Genomic DNA, 18,926 nt, shown 5'->3' on the forward strand with positions numbered 1-18,926 from the left:
GGTGAGCGGGTGACCTCTAGTGGTGAATGAACGGGAGTGCAGACCAGATTCATGACATCATCAAAGAATCCTGAAAATAAAAATGTATCATGGTTTCAACAAAAATATGAAACAGCACGACAAATCAGCATATTAGAATGATTTCTGAAGGATCATGCGACACTGAAGACTGGAGTAGAATATTCAGCTTTGCATCAAATTCTATTTAAAATTATATTCATATAGAAAGAAAATATTTCACGTTATTACTGATTTTACAGTATTTTAATCAAATCATTTTAGCCTTGGTGAGCAGAAGAGACTTCTTTCAAAAATATTCAAACTCTTACCAGCCCCAAGCATTCTGAACAGTACTCCAATGTTTTTTGCAGTACATTTGGATTTTTATTTCTCTGAAGGACTTGCAGGAGAAATATTAGAGATAAATAGTTGATAATTAATGCAACATAGCTGTCAATATCTGTCTATTTTCTGAATTGGTGTGTTTCCCTCTTGCCATCTCTCTCTCTCTCTCACAAAACACAAAGGGCTCCAGTGACTTTCTCTTCGATTGAGTTACCAGAGAATAAAATTGGCTCTCGAGCGGCTCTCCAGAGCCCAGAAGTCCTCTAATCCTGACCAACCTTCAGCCAGCAGGGTCTCTCTCCTCTCCTTACCTCTCTATTCCTTTCGCTCTTGCGCTCTGATTCACATCTGATCCGACCACCAATTTCATGGCTGCTTTACCGCCTCCTCCCTCTCCTGAAATTCCATCATCGGGCCTCAATAAAACAAATCCTGCTCCAACTCCTCTGGAGTCGCACGCTAAAACTCCTGGATAAATATATCCCGCTGCACTCTCTCAAAGTCTCGGAGGAATCAAACACGTTTAGTGAAGGTCATACAAACACAATGTTTGAGTTACAGCTGTATGAATGCCAACCAAAGCCTTCCGATTGGTCAACGTGTTTGCGTTAATACCGTTCAGAAGGTACAATAATCCCAAATGGCTCTGCTAACAGGATTTAGAGTTATAGGAACTTTTAAACCAATTTATGGATTATATTTATGGACTGTAGGGTAATGCATTGCTGAGTGTGTGTGTGTGTGTGTTTGTTTGTGTGCCAAAGATTCTCAGTAAGGGCTGCCAAAAAAGAGAAAACCAACAAAAACACAAACAAAAATGATTCCCTCTGAAAAACAAAAGTGCTGAACTAAATAAGTACAGATAATGGTTATCAATCAATAAAGATTAAGCAGATCTCACAATGTTCTTTAAAAAGTCTTTTCCCTGACAAACTAAAAATTATATAATTAATAAGCTATGGCAAGCTATGACACATTACGTGAACTTATCAAAATTAATTAAACAATTTCAACTTTTGTAATACGAGATTCATCTAATTTTTTTAAGGTTAGTTTAATATAATTTCATTTGATACTTAAATCATATTAAACTGACAGCAACTGATTTTTGACAGTGGAAAATTTGGCTAATTTTAAAACAGAATAAGCCAGCACTATATTACAATATATGTTTTTTTATAGGGAAAAACTAAGAAAATAAAAAGTAATTAAAAAAAATTATAATTCTAAATCAAATTTAAATAACTAAATGTCTGTAATTAAATAAGTCAGACTGCAAGTATACAAATAGGTAATATAATTTCCCAGTAAAATATTGCTTTCAATTTGTAAAATGTTTGCCATTGTTGTTTGTTTCTAATGAAGTATGAATCTGTAAAAATGGGCATTCAAGTCATTGGTTTATTTTAAAATATATTAAAAGTCATTTTAAATTGTAATAATATTTCACACAATATTACTGTTTTTACTGAATTTTGATCAATTTTATGCTCATTTAATTGAGCATAAGAGACTTCTTTAAAAATAATAATAATAATAAAATCGTATTTAAAAAGAAAAATTGTGCTTAGAAGGGAAATTAAGAAATTCTAAGTAAAAATAAATCATACAAATAAATAAATGACTTAAATGACAATAAGAAAAATAAAGATGATAAAATACAAATATGTGTATAAAGACTGTAATATCACAGTCAGATCATGCTGGATTTTATGACTGATTTATGAGACACAATGGAAAAAACATGTAAAAATGTAATGTACTTCATATATAAAACAAGAACAATATACCAGTTTGTCAGTGGTTTGGTTTGTATTTCTACGGCGCTGTGGGTCCCTGTTCACAGTGAAATCTCATCAGGTTTTATGGCAGTTGGCTGGAAAAGGCTTTTGAATTAGTATTTGAGATAATGAGGGAGAACGAGAAAGTATATCCATTTCATAAAGCTGAAATCTGCGGATGTGAGACGGCTGTCCCGCTGTCTGTCATCTCTCTCCTCACTGACCTCTGCTGTCTGAGGTTAATCTGGGGTTAATAGCTGAGCCATAATATGCCATAAGGTTACATAACACTGACCTCAAAGCACACACAATGAGCACACGTACAACAAACACACAAGAGATAAAGAACACACACACACATATACATACAGACACAAAAATAAATTGTTGTAGAACCTATTTTCACTCAGAAATGTCTAGTAAATTTCACAAACAATTACAAGTAACAAGTATCATTGAATTAAACATGACATTTTGAAGTAGAAAGTAGTATTCTTGTAAAACATACTCCAATAATCTTTGTTTTATTTAGTTAAAAATAAATAAATAAATAAAAATCACTGTACCAAACACAATGTATCAAAACACTAAACTAATTATCTTCTGCACTGTATAAAAAGTATATGCCAAAATGGTATAATAATTTTTTTAAATGGGTTAGATATTGCATTATAAAACTTTGAATTAAAGTAGTAAAAAATCTAAAATATTTGAATAAATAAATGACTAAAAATGCAAAAAAATTGCTAAATGTATATGTATATAAATAGAAGGTTTTTTAAGGTAATATCCCCCAGTGAAACACTTTTAGAAATTTGTACAGTTATGTTTAATGAAATATGAATCACCTTATAATTTACGTAGAAAAGGGCATTCAATTTAGTAACTTTAAAATATATTCAAACAGAAAACTGTTATTTTAAACTGTAATAATATTTCACAATATTATTGTTTTTACTGTATTTTCGATGGAATAAATGCAGCCTTGGTAAGCAGTTTAGAAGGAAAAACTATAAATTAAAGTAATTAAAAATATTCTAAATAAAATGTAAATAACTACAATCGCTTTAATATAAAGATGTACATGTAAACAAATTAAGATGGTAAAATTTTATGTATTAATGTTTTTTTACCATAAAATATTGTTTTAAATTTTGTTTTTGTGAAGTATGGATCACCATGTAGAAAGTCAAGTTATTGAATGACCATTCACATCAGTTAATGATGAATACAGTTATGAACTGTACAATATACAAATCACCAAAAGGGCATCTTATACAGTAATGCCTGAGACTTTAACATAACTCTCTGGCAATCACAAGTGCCAGTTTTAAAATGAAGGAAAAAAATTGTTTACAGTACGGATTCAAATTTCATTTTGTTTTCAAACATCTTTGCTTATGGAAAAAGATAAACCTCATAGAAAACACATACACACAAATACACACACACACACAGCCAATCCTTATCATGAAGAAACACACAGCACCTCAGAGACTTCACTGTCCTACAGTAAATAAACAGCAGCCAAATGAGTTACGCTGTACATATGTGAACATAACATTTCCATTTACAACATATACAATTATTACCTTGTTTGATGCATTATAATTTTAGCAACTGATGTTTAAATCTACACAATTAGATTTGTGCAGGTTGGATTATAAAATAAAGTAAATCTCATGAATGAATGCTGTATAATGTCTAGTAAATGTATGTCCACACTTAAATACACGCACAAACATACAGTAACAAAGCAAAAAGCAATCATGAGTTTTCACAGCATGAACTTGTTCCGTTTACTGTTTGCAAAAGCTCATTCTCATTTCAGTTCTATAGACATGACTGGAGCCATTCACCACATACACAAACACATGCACACTGAGTACACAACCTGTAATTGTTTGAAAGAGAGAGCAGGAGATGCTGGACAGAGTGCAATGGAGGTGAAAATGTTGATTGTTTACACAAAATGATGTCGCAACAAGAAACGCAGTGAAATTTGTGCTGTAATGAAAGTCTTCATTGTAAGGTGGAGAATACCAGATATGACTGTCTGTGAAATATCTGATGTAGAGATGTAGAGAATCACACTACAACTGCATTCAAAGTAGCTGTTGATATATTCAGTGTCGTCTTTAGAGGTCAAAAGTATAATTCAGCCTATTAGATCTGAAAAACTATATTGAATTTTGAATATATGAATTCTTGAATGAGCTGACAGCAGAATTAAGGGAAGAGCTTTGTCTTTTACAGTGATGAAGCAGCCATTATTACGTTTCACAACTCTTGAGCAAAACCACAAGATGAAGAGAGAGAATCATACGGATGGACGGATGGACAGATGGGACAATAGATGGAGGGATGGATGGAGGAACGGATGGATGGATGGATGGATGGTTGGATGGGCAGATGAAACAATGGAGGGAGGGTGGGACAGATGCATGGATGGACGGACGGATGGACGGATGGATGAATGGATGGATGAACAGATAGGGATGGATGGAGGAACGGATGGATGGACGGATGGATGAAGGGACAGATGAAACAATGGAGGGAGGGACAGATAGATGGACAGTTGGATGGATGGATGGATGGATGGATGGATCAACAGATAGGGATGGATGGATGGGCGGATGGATCAACAGATAGGGATGGATGGATGGACGGATGGATCAACAGATAGGGATGGATGGGCAGATGGACGGATGGATGGATGAAGGATGGATCAACAGATAGGTATGGATGGGCGGATGGATGAACTGATGGATAGATGGATGGACGGATGGATGGGACAATAGATGGAGAGATGGATGGAGGAGCGGATGGTTGGTTGGATGGACAGATGAAACGATAGAGGGAGGGAGGGACAGATGGTTGGATGGATCAACAGATAGGGATGGATGGATGGATGAATGGGTAGATGGGTAGATGGATGGATGGCTGGATGGATGGATGGATGGATGGATGATGAGTGGGTGGATGGATGGATGGATGGATGGATGGATCAACAGATAGGGATGGATGGATCAACAGATAGGGATGGATGGACGGACGGACGGATGAACAGATGGATAGATGGATGGATGGATGGATGGACGGATGGATGGGACAATAGATGGAGGGATGGATGATTGGAGGAACGGATGGTTGGTTGGATGGATGGATGGATGGTTGTATGGACAGATGAAACGATAGAGAGGGAGGGACAGATGGTTGGATGGATCAACAGATAGGGATAGATGGATGGATGGATGGATGAATGTGTAGATGGATGGATGATGGGTGAGTGGATGGATGGATGGATCAACAGATAGGGATGGATGGATGGATGGATGGATGGATGGATGGATGGATGGATGGATGGACGGACGGATGAACGGATGGATAGATGGATGGACGGATGGATGGGACAATAGATGGAGGGATGGATGGTTTGATGGATGGATGGATGGTTGGATAGACGGATGGATGGATGGATAAATAGATAGATAGGTAGACAGACAGACAGACAGACAGACAGACAGACAGACAGATAGATAGATAGATAGATAGATAGATAGATAGATAGATAGATAGATAGATAGATAGATAGATAACGCCACACAGAGAATGTATCTACAATACCTTGTTATCTCATAGAAAGTTAGTAAAATGAAAAGTAAATGTATCTTGTTTTAATGACAATTTAACAAGATATTATTACAGAAACTATACAAAGATGCTAGTTAAAAATTACAAATATGCAATGTGAAAATTTGTCATGTGCATGAGCATGCCTTCTGCAGAACTTCCTGTGAATATGAGATCAGTTTCCAGCTCGTGTTTTCTCGTTGCCTGCGGCAGCGGATTTGTTTGTTCTAAAAGATTTTGCTTCTAATGGATAACATTAACCAACAGGACAAACACTAGTGCAGATCATCCGTCATTTATCATGCAAACCGGAGCGTCACACTCGTGTACATGCTCTTATATAACACGTCTGTGAATACAAAGAGGTGAAGGTTAGCAGGACAGCAAACAAAGGCCATCTGCTGGGGTGAGGGTTATCAGAGGTGACAGACTCAGTGTGTGTGTGTGTGTGTGTGTGTGTGTGTGTTTCTTCAGTGAGGCAGGCTGATATGTAGCGGCAGCTCTTGTGTGAAATCACACAGCAGTTCAAAGGAACTAATCGAATCCAGCTGAATCAATACACTCGGAGGAATCACACACACACACAAACACACTTGTATGCATGCAGATGCACACAAACTCTACAAGCTCTGTTCTACAAATTACCACACAGCCTACATAGACAGCTACCATGTAAGCTATTTAGTTAGCATCCTAAAAAAAAAAAACTGAAATGTGACTGATTTAGAATGCTCTACATTAAAGGATTGACTCACAATGTGGTACTCACAGGGGCGGATCTTCCGGGGTGGCACCCCACCTGCCACCCCAGAACAACCACATAATAAAATATAAATATAAGCAGTATTATGTGCTACTTTTCAGCAGCAGCGATGAGCGTAATGTAAAATAATGGCAAGAAAGCACGTCTTTCAATAACTATGCATGATGGGTGCATGGGTGCAAATGACTCTTATGAGCCGGTTCTTTGTGAGTCAAAAACACAAAGCGCGGCCCAATTCACTAACGAATTGTTTTTACATTTGTTCGTGAATCATAAAATTATGCTTCTCGGCTAACTCAGAAGTCTTCTGAGAAATCTTATCCCGTCCGGATATGTCTGAGATTCATCCCGTATTGTTGTTGATCTGATTCTCCGTCTGCCCGCTCCACTTTCATCATGGATATCGGACTTTTTGCCATCCGATAAACAATAATATGAAATCAATAAGAAGATGCCAATCACGGACACTAATAGCAGAGTTAGGTAAGTTGCAATCGTATTGCAGTTTTCTCGATTGCTCACATAATATAAGTGATTTAAGTTGGCCCATTTTCCTAAACCATTAATTCAATTCTCAAAACAAAGACACATTTCTCAAAATGTTTAACAATGAGTAAATATTAGGTAGCAAAACTGATGACACATCAGAATCTCTGCATCCTATTCCTAACAATTGAGAGAGAGAGAGAGCTGAACCAACCTTCTACAGGGGTTTTGTAGTTACTTACGCATACAGTATAATTACAGTAGGCCTACACAGTACAAGTACATTAGATGATGGAAATTTCACTATTCTGTACAGTATAAACTGTAGCACATGTTGTACACCGTCAAGTGTGTGATTGTCAACTTTTATTGTTGACCATTTTTATGTGTAGGCTACTGCATTTTTGCAGAACTGAGAAATGACTGCCTATAGAGGTCTTGTGTCAGGACAAAAATCTGCTATAGTACTGTATACTGTAATGAAATTTGGCCAAATGCGTAGAGGATGCTGAATTTAACTTTATTTTTGTACTGTACTGTTTTGTGGTGCATACCAAGTTCATATACAATTCTTTGGTATTTGAACCTTTCTAGTGCTTTTCATCTAGGCCTACTTCAAGATTAATTTACAGTAGTAAAAGGAAAATTATTTTTTCCCCCCAAAAGTTCCTTGCTGTATTATACATCTGTATCTGTAATTTAATTTATGTTGTATACAGTGACAGACATTGGGCTGCAAAATAATCCAAGAATCCTAACAAGAGTTTTTTGTTACAGTGTTATTGATCTCACAAGTGTTCACTGGGCAGGAAAGTAGTCTGTGTATTTGAATTGTGTGGAAGCATTTAAGAAAAACTGTGATAACTAGATTGACAAGTTTGTAAAACAACTTTATGCTGGTTTTAAAAAAAAATTAAATACACTGAACAAAATTATAAATGCAACACTTTTGTTTTTGCCCCCATTTTTCATGAGCTGAACTCAAAGATCTAAGACTTTTTCTATGTACACAAAAGGCCTATTTCTCTCAAATATTGTTCACAAATCTGTGACCAAAACTAAAATAAGTTAATTAAAACTAAAACCATCAAAAAATGCATTGCTTGAAATAAAATAAATGTTAAGTGAAATAAAGTAATAAATATACAAAAAAAAGTTATTTAGTTTAACTAAATTAAGTCTCCAAATTTAAATAATAATAATAATAATATAAACCCAAAAAACTACTAAAAATGGCACAAACAGTAAAATTACAAAATTTGATCTGAAACAAAAAAGTTTGAAAAAACCCCCAAATCAAAATATTAATATTATATATTAATTCCATCCAGTATTTTTCAATGTAAATGCTGCAATGCATTTTGGGAGTGCCTTTCCATCAAGTCTACACAAACGCATGATGCTTCTAGCTACACAAGCCCAATTTAATGCAATGTTTTATGAAATATGCCAATGCAATTCATAAGGCAACACAAATGCGCATTACATTTTCAATGGAACGAACAGCGTTGCACAGGTTATAAACATAAATAGACTTCTTCATTTAGGTTAACTACAGACAGAAGAGAATCTTGCCAAGCAGATTAGTTCAAATTAGCTAAACTGTCGGCATGTTTATAGCTTGGTTTATAACAACAGAACAATGTGCGATGAAAACAACAATGAATGCACACAACTTGAACGCCTAAAAATGCTGTCTATGCAGCTCACTACTTTTCTTGATTGTTTGGATCTAATTTCTCTCTAATGTTCCTCACACACAGCCCATTTTATCAAGTGGGAACAGTCAATTGCACAATAGACTAGCATGTGACACAATTTGCCCTCCATTCTCTTCTCCCTGGTGTTTGTGTGTTGTAGGTGAGATTGAATTGAATTGCACAGAGACTTGCTTTTGCAGATGGTTAAAAGGAGAAATTTGATTGCGGTTTTAATTAACAAACATAACAAGCCTTTTCATTGGCTCTGAAGATTACAATTACGGCCCACAATGCAGCAGCATCCCTGCTGGTGATTCGGCCGTTTGCGCTCGAGACCCAGCGGGACTCTGTGATGGAGGACTGATCTAGAACCAGTTTAACTCAACGCAAGACACAAGCAACTCTTATACGGTGCTTACAAGACCGTTTGTTCCTGTGGTGTTTTCAGGTAGTTTTCAGATAACTACAACTGTTTCTCATCTACTGAAGTAGCGAAATGTTCATAGAATTAAAAAAACTCCTGATATTTATAAATGACTAACACTTTAATAAATCAAACCATTTTTATGAAATAATTATTAGATGGAAAACCTTAGCAACTAACTGAAATAACTGCAAGTTTATGTACTTAACTAAAGTTGAATAAATTTAAATATGAATATTTAAATAATAATTAAAAAAAATAACAAGCACATACAATTATTTTGTATAATTTTGTGATTATATGCTATAATACTATATACTATAATAGTGTATAAATAATTCTAAAATAACAGCTAACAGACGTGGCCAAAACTATTGATTTCATATTTAAAAAATAAAACAATACTTTTTTTTAGTTCATTTCTTTTTAAAATATGCATTTTAAAAGAGTATTTTAGAGTAATTTGAAAACTGACTATTTGAAAATTAGCTAATTCAAAATATGCTATAATAGTATATAAATAACATCACAATTGACAGACATGGCCTAAAAGCCAAGAAACCCATGATTTCATGGGTCATAAAAATTATATAAATCAAAATTTAAAATGTAGCGTAAAATAAAATAAGTTCACTTTGTATATATGCAAAATGTGCATTTTAAAAGAGTAGGCCTATTTACCAATTGCGTATTTGTTCATTTTTAAATTTAAAATTAATAAATTGATAATCCCGTAAATTTTTACATGGCACTTTTACTCCACAGCTTTTGTGCCATGCGATTACACAATATTAGAGCATAAATACGGGCTTGTTTCGCTTTCAATATACATCAAACTATTAAGATTCTCTATTTAGACATTCAAACTATTTAGACATTAGACTATCCAGCTGTCTAAAAGGTCTTTACGGACTGATCACTTCAATTTCCTGTATAACCCAATCACGAGGACTCTACAGCACCACCTATGTGCAATCACACGTACTGCATCCCAGCATTAGCGGCATCCAGAGCGATTGATAACTCAGCCAAATAAACAAATCTGTTATCATCAGCATTTATTGTATTACAATGCCTGCCAGCTCACGAGAAATAAATAACTGCTTAGCGCAGACATTTCATCAGCTTTGTGTTTTAAAACTACATATTAGCGTTAATGATACCCTCCGCGAGCGCGCTCAAGTGCCAGCGCAATAACAACAACAACAGCAGCAACACTTAATCGCTTGTATGTTTTTAAATTGGAAGATTTCTGTTTTGGCCCCCACGGCTAATTCCTGGGGTGAGAGTGTAATATTTGTTTCCTCCGACACCGGCGGCAACAACAAATGGCGGTACAAACCGCGCTTTATCAAAGGGTGCCACCACAGGTGTGGAGGCCATTCTTATCACCACATGGCACAGAGCGACCGGCCGGGAACGAGCCAACGATGGCCGCAGCGTTTATCGAGAACAACACAGTGGTCCTGGGCGGCCGCTGAGGGTGGGACTGGGTGGATGTGAGGGGGCAGTTGAGCGGTAACCGTGGTGACAACCTCCGGAGCATAAGACTCATGTTAACTAGGCCTTTTCCGCCTCTCTATCTTATCAGCTCCGAGCTGCCGATGCTCGTCAGCGAGCGTAATTGAATAAAAGCCAGCCAGGCGTCTGTACGCCTCTCTCTCTCTCTCTCTCTCTCCATTTGTACCATGCACTCTCTATCTATTGTCCATTTTTTTCCTCCACTCTTGTTGCACGATCACTCTTATCTTGCTCTAGGGGGGAGGGGATGGATGGAGGAATGGGGTGATGACTTAAGAAAATGGGACATGCTGATAAGAGCAGCGTCAGCCCGCTGTGCTGTAAAGACAGAGACTGTTGTGATTATCACATCCCTGTGATTAATCTCTCATTATCTCTGTCTGATCCAACACTACTGCTGACTGTATTCACACATGGGCTGCAGGCACAAACCGCTGACAGATTCAATCATGCACATACAGTGGAGCACATATATGCTATTCAAAGCATACCATGCATGCATACATTTAAAGAGACAGTTCAGTCAAGAATTGAAAATGTGTTATGGTTTACTCACCTTCGTGTCGTTCCAAATACATATGAGCTCAAAAGGAGACGTTCTGATGAATGTTCACGCTGCTCTTTTCGCTCCCCAAGCGGGTGATGGTGATTTGTGCTGAAAAATATCCAAAAACACATACCATAAAATTACTTTAAATTAGGGATGCAAGATTTGGGGGAAATAGAATTGCAAATCTTCTGATGAAAAATTGTGATTTCAATTTAAAATAAGAAAAATAATATAATATTAACTTTTTAAAATTACAATACTAGTTATTATCATTATTAAAAATTTAAAAAAAGTTATTTTAGACAAAATATGCAATATTACTATTTTAATATTTAACTGTAAAATAATAAAATTTAAGTATTTAAGACAATATAATATTAATAATTTTATTTTGCAGTACAACTGTAAAATTACTATGTATTATTATTATTATTATTAAAAGTGTTCAAATAAGAAATATGCAATATTACTATTTTAATATTTCACTGTAAAATAATACAAAATAATTTTTTAAAAGTATTTTAGACAATATAATATTAATAATTTAATAACTGTGCAATTATTATTATTATTATTGTTGTTGTTGTTAAACTAAAACTATTAATATAATAATAATTTGTGTTTTACAACTAACATTTCACTACAAATGATTAATTTAGTTATTACAAAAATCTTTAAAAAAATACTACAAATAAAATACAAAATATTACTATAGTAATATTTCACTGTAAAATAATATTTTTAAAAGTATTTAAGAAAATATCATTTTATTTCATATTACAACTGTAAAATTACAATAGTAATTATTTATGTCTTAATTTCTTTATCTTTATTTTGACAAAAAAACACACAAAAAGCCCTTAAAGCTTTTCTTTGGTTAAGCGCTTGATAAGATGGTTGGCACATGTTTGCATGATATATAAGTTATAGATAGAAGGAAAGAAGGAAGGAAGGAAGGACGGACGGACAGGCAGGCAGACAGACAGACAAACAGATAGATAAGTTTGCTCACCACCACTATGTGTTTTGTGGCTGGTCTCAAAGGTGTTGCTAGGTGTTTTTTTTTTTACTGGCCCAAGTCAAAAGAGTCCACTCTCATATCTCCATTATATTCTGGTCTTTTGTCAACTGCAAGGCAAAAAAAAAAAAATAGAAGCACAAATCTGGCCACTTAATAAAGTAACAGCACATCTCGTCTGCACACCAAAGTTGATGTTAGGGGTTTGTTGAAATCTCTAATTCAGAGTATAAGCGCTAGCAAGGGTCAGATGAGGTAGAACAGCACCTGCACGTGTTCAGTCTCTACATGTAATTTCTCTACACAAAGCAGTCCCTCATTTCAACTCCAGAGAAGTTGATGAATATACCAGTATAATTTAGGACTACATACAATAGGACAGCAGAGGTTGAAATCAAAGCTGCATAAGGCCATTTATATGAGTTATGAGGCACGTGTGACTCATTCATCAAGAAGAATATCAGCACTTATGAGCAGTGCACATTACCATCACTGGGATGAGATAATGCTGAAGACACATGGCATGAATGCAGAACACATATTCAATTTACAATCTGGACAATATTTTGTATCTGTAAAAGCTACTTAGAAATGAGCACTTATATACACACACAACACATTCAATAAAAATATATACAAATTTAAATTTGAGGGAAAATATATATATATATATATATATATATATATATATATATATATATATATATATATATATATATATATATATATATATAAAATATGAACAATTTGGGGAAAACTAAACAAAATAGTAAAATAAAATAACCAAACTAATATAAAAATAAATAAAATAAATAATTAAATAAACAAACATGAGTCTTTCATTTGAATCAACATAATAATGTAGGAGCTTGTTATTACAATTAATTTATTTTTTATTACAGTTTCAAGCTAAAAGAACCATAAACAGTCCAAATATCATTTCAAATATTTCCCTTAACCTAGCTGAATAACTAAAATTTAAATGAATGGGAACGTTAACAGAATTCACACTAACTAGCTTTCTGAGGGTGACATTTCACACTTGCAGTGTATTTAGTGATATTGTGATAGAATCTGTAACAGTCTTGCACGTGGTGTTTCTCAGACCGTCTGACGTGTGTGTGTGTGCGCGCGTTTTTGTGACAAATGAGGACATGAATTTGTATAATGACAAGGGTATGATGACATACGTATTACAAGGAGAAGGTGACTTTTCAGGACATTACCCCATGTCCCCACTTTTCAAATTATAAATAAATCACACAGAATGGAGTGTATTGAAAATCTGAAATAGCAGAAAGTTTCCTGTGAGGGGTAGGGTTAGGTGTAGGGTTGGTGTAGGGCAATACCACATACAGTTTGTACAGTATCAAAACCATTACGCCCATGGGATGTCCCCACTTTCACAAAAACAAACGTGTGTGTGTGTGTGTGTTTCAGAGGCCCTGGCGAGCGTGCGGGTGTAACGCTGTCACTGATGAGGTCACCCGGAGAGGGGAGGCGGGTTAATTGGGAGGTGCTTGGCAAATCTCAGGATGAATTACGATAACTAAGTCTTCAAGTGTTCAAAACGAGACAGAAATGATAAATATAGCTGTGAGCTGCTCCCAAACCACTCTGCTGCAGATGAAAGAGATTCACCTGCAAGACTGGATCTTACAAAATGAGGTCATGAGAGCAGATCGGGAACAGGACGATTATCTGGACTGAGAATGCTAGCCAGCACAAGAGAGAGGGAAATTAAAACACACCGGCATCTCCACACGCTACAACAGATAAGATGTTTTTCCACTGTTAAAGACAATGTTTTCTAAGCTGACATGACAGGCTTACAGAAGATGAACAGCAATAATTCTGACTGGAGAGTGATGACAAATACAATCTCAAAGCAAACATCATGAACTGTGTTAATGGCACCATAATATTGCTTATTTCCTGTATGAAATGCATGAATTTCCCTTTTAAATGTTTTTTAATTAAAATAACTAATTTAGTAAACTTGCAGGATTATACTTTGATCTCAAACTATCAGAACTAAAAGATACACAACTTCAAGAATACTTCAGATTATTTTATGAGTGCAATTTATAGGATCATTTAAATGTATCCATCTATCTATTAGTGCTGCCAAACGATTAATCGCATCCAAAATAAAAGTTTTTGTTTACATAATATGTGTGTGTATACTGTGTATATTTATTATGTATATATAAATACAAACATGTGCATGTATATATTTAAGAAAATATGTTTTGTTTATATTAAATATATTTATATGTAATATAAAATATAGGAATATAAACATGTAAATATTTTCAAAATATATACTCTGTGTGTGCATATAATAAATATACACAGTACACAAACATATAATATAAACAAAAACTTTTATTTTGGATGCGATTAATCGCGATTAATCATTTAGCAGCACTACTATCTATCTATCTATCATCAATACTGAGAAAGATTAGCAGAACATAAGTAACATTTTGCAGAATATAAATACTAGAATTTAGAATAATTCTCATTCTTATAAATTAACAAACATAATAAAATAAAAAGCAAAACAAAAATGTGACAAAGAAATGAAACAAAAATGAAGGCAAAATAACAAATACATTCATGCCATATCCTGCAATTTAAAAGAGGAACATTAATTTGAGATTTCCTAAAAGTGCTTTTATCTGTTGAGTATAAATCAATTCAGCCTGTCAGACATACAGTCTCCACTAATGGACCTATTTCAAACAAATATAGACACACAACCCACGAACACACACACACACCTCACTCAAGGTTTTTCCCATTTCAGACAGTATTTGTTGAGTATCTGTTGCTGGTTTGGCATCCTAGTACATGTCCGCAGAAAATGGGAAATGCAAACATTTAGGAAAAGCCATGAATCAAAACAGCGTGCACTGCATACTAGGAACATTTTAAACCATGTTTCTTCAGCATGCACTATATATTAGGAACATTGTTCAAATCAGGATTCTTTAGTGTGCACTTATATATGAAAATTCAAAGAATATTTAGCGCACACAGTATATACTAGAAACATTTAGCCAATGTCTGTTTAGTATGCAATGCATTATGGTCAAAGAATGTTTGTTTAATATACAGTATAAACTAGAAACATTTGGCCAATGTTCAATATATGTCTCTTTAGTATGCACTTTATGCTTAGAACATTTACGGAACATTCAAAGAAGTTTTTACTGTGAACTACATACTAAAAACATTTAGCCAATGTTCAAAGCATGTATGTTTAACATGCACTGCGTGATTAGAACATTTAACATTGTCTAACGTGCACTATATAGTAATACCAGGAACATTTACCCAGTGTTCAAATCAGGAATATTTACAATTTTTAACATGCACTGCATGTTTGTAACATTTACACAGAACATTTAAAGTACATTTGTTCAACATGCACAATATAAACAGAATGTTCCATAAATGTTTCTAGCATGCAAAAATGTTTTTTAGCATGCAGTATATAATTGGAACATGTAGCCAATGTTCAAATCAGGATGAATTAGTATTTAATGCATTATAGGAACATTTATGGAACATTCAAGGAATGCGCACTACAGTATGTCTCTTTAGTATGCAATGCATGCTAGGAATATTTAGACAGAACATTCAAAGAATGTTTAGCATGCACTATATACTAGAAACCTTTAGTCAATTTTCAATGCCTAATCTCTAATATGCACTACATGCTAGGGACAATTACGGAACATTTAAAGAATGTTTATTTGGCATGCATTATACACTATAGGAAAATTTAGCCAATGTGCAAAGCATGTCTCTTTAGTATGCGCTGCATGTTTGGAACATTTGCACAGAACATTGAAAGAATATTTATTTCACATGCACTGCATGCATGCTAGAAATATTTAGCCAATGTTCAAATCAGGATTGGTTAATATGCACTATATAGCTACTATAAATATTTAGCCAGTGTTCAAGGCATGTATTTTTAGTATGCACTGCATGCTGGGAACATTTACAAACAACACTGAAAGAATGTTTGTTTAGCATGCACTTCATATTAGAATCATTTCAAAAAATTTCTCAAAGCAAGTATTTTTACTATGCACTGTATTTTTGGAAAACAACATTTATTTATTTAACATGCAGTACATACTATGAACATTTAACCAATGTTCAACACGTACAGGTGCTGGTCATATAATTAGAATATCATCAAAAAGTTGATTTATTTCATTAATTCCATTCAAAAAGTGAAACTTGTATATTATACTCATTCATTACACACAGACTGATATTTTTCAAATGTTTATTTCTTTTAATTTTGATGATTATAACTGACAACTAAGGAAAATCCCAAATTCAGTATCTCAGAAAATTAGAATATTGTGAAAAGGTTCAATATTGAAGACACCTGGTGCCACACTCTAATCACCCAAATAACTCAAAACACCTGCAAAGGCCTTTAAATGGTCTCTCAGTCTAGTTCTGTAGGCTACACAATCATGGGGAAGACTGCTGACTTGACAGTTGTCCAAAAGACGACCACTGACACGTTGCACAAGGAGGGCAAGACACAAAAGGTCATTGCAAAAGAGGCTGGCTGTTCACAGAGCTCTGTGTCCAAGCACATTAATAGAGAGGCGAAGGGAAGGAAAAGATGTGGTAGAAAAAAGTGTACAAGCAATAGGGATAACCGCACCCTGGAGAGGATTGTGAAACAAAACCCATTCAAAAATGTGGGGGAGATTCACAAAGAGTGTACTGCAGCTGGAGTCAGTGCTTCAAGAACCACTACGCACAGACGTATGCAAGACATGGGTTTCAGCTGTCGCATTCCTTGTGTCAAGCCACTCTTGAACAACAGACAGCGTCAGAAGCGTCTCGCCTGGGCTAAAGACAAAAAGGACTGGACTGCTGCTGAGTTGTCCCCAAAGTTATGTTCTCTGATGAAAGTAAATTTTGCATTTCCTTTGGAAATCAGGGTCCCAGAGTCTGGAGGAAGAGAGGAGAGGCACACAATCCACGTTGCTTGAGGTCCAGTGTAAAGTTTCCACAGTCAGTGATGGTTTGGGGTGCCATGTCATCTGCTGATGTTGGTCCACTGTGTTTTCTGAGGTCCAAGGTCAACGCAGCCGTATACCAGGAAGTTTTAGAGCACTTCATGCTTCGTGCTGCTGACCAACTTTATGGAGATGCAGATTTCATTTTCCAGCAGGACTTGGCACCTGCACACAGTGCCAAAGCAACCAGTATCTGGTTTAAGGACCAGGATATCCCTGTTCTTAATTGGCCAGCAAACTCGCCTGACCTTAACCCCATAGAAAATCTATGGGGTATTGTGAAGAGGAAGATGCGATATGCCAGACCCAACAATACAGAAGAGCTCAAGGCCACTATCAGAGCAACCTGGGCTCTCATAACACCTGAGCAGTGCCACAGACTGATCGACTCCATGCCACGCCACAGTGCTGCAGTAATTCAGGCAAAAGGAGCCCCAACTAAGTATTGAGTGCTGTACATGCTCATACTTTTCATGTTCATACTTTTCAGTTGGCCAAGATTTCTAAAAATCCTTTCTTTGTATTGGTCTTAAGTAATATTCTAATTTTCTGAGATACTGAATTTGGGATTTTCCTTAGTTGTCAATTATAATCATCAAAATTAAAAGAAATAAACATTTGAAATGTATCAGTCTGTGTGTAATGAGTGAATATAATATACAAGTTTCACTTTTTGAATGGAATTAGTGAAATAAATCAACTTTTTGATGATATTCTAATTATATGACCAGCACCTGTATTTTCAGTAAGCACTGCATGCTATGAACGTTTACAGAAAATTTAAAGAATGTTTGTTTAGCTTGCACTCCAGTATGTTCTAGCAATGTTCAAATCAGGATTCTTTATAAGCATTTCACTACAGGACCATTTACGAAACATTCAAAGAATTTTTGTTTAGTATGCAGTATATACTAAAACATTTAGCCAGTGTTCAACACATGCCTCTTTAGTATGCACTGCATGCTTGGAACATTTACAGAATATTCAAACAATATTTGTTTCAAGTGCACTATATGTAAGAAACATTTAGCCAATGTTCAAATCAGGTTTTAGTATGCACTGTACGCTGGGAACAATCTAGCATATTTCTCCAGTATGCACTGCATCAGACACCAGTGTCCATGTGGTGGTAGATTGCGGTCATTCAGGGTTAAACCCATCTCAATCAAAATTTGAGATGAGAACCAGCACAAGGGCTACTTATAGTCCTTCTTCATCCCTACAAGAAAAAAAATGCTGCATTAAGTTCCTTTGAAAGAAACTGCTTAAAACACAGATATAACCTTGATCATGCAAGCAGACAGAATACAAAAGACAAAGTCACAGCTGGGAAGCACTCACCATATGGCCAAGACTGCTGGCTATTACTCACTACAAAGGGAATAACAGGCAACCCACTTTCACAAACATCCCGGCACAATACAAATGCATTACCTTCATGCCCATTTTTAGGTTCAAAACACTAAACCTGCCATTAAAGCTCTCAGCGAGCAAGGAAGATGAGATGCTCAAAACTCTTGAAAGGAGAAACTCGTGAAGCGTTTGGCCTTGACAATGAATATTACACATCCTGAAAACATGGATAGATGACTCCGCCGTTCAGGATATTTTCAACCTTTTGCTCTCAATGTTTATTGCGCCG

The 18,926-nt window shown here is 35.2% G+C and overlaps 1 long non-coding RNA gene across 1 annotated transcript in view; it reads right to left on the reverse strand.

Annotated features, from left to right (window-relative positions):
• The window catches only part of LOC131541909 (uncharacterized), a 28,457-nt gene extending 16,135 nt beyond the window's left edge, over positions 1 to 12,322 (reverse strand). The window contains exons 1-2 of the long non-coding RNA XR_009271615.1: positions 12,216 to 12,322; positions 11,210 to 11,308 (exon numbers count right to left, since the gene is read on the reverse strand). This is a non-coding gene — a long non-coding RNA (uncharacterized LOC131541909). The remainder of the gene's footprint in view (positions 1 to 11,209; positions 11,309 to 12,215) is intronic.
• Between the last annotated feature and the right edge of the window lie 6,604 nt (positions 12,323 to 18,926).

The sequence above is a fragment of the Onychostoma macrolepis genome, chromosome 06 (genome assembly GCF_012432095.1).
Source record: "Onychostoma macrolepis isolate SWU-2019 chromosome 06, ASM1243209v1, whole genome shotgun sequence".
NCBI classification, from domain to species: domain Eukaryota; kingdom Metazoa; phylum Chordata; class Actinopteri; order Cypriniformes; family Cyprinidae; genus Onychostoma; species Onychostoma macrolepis.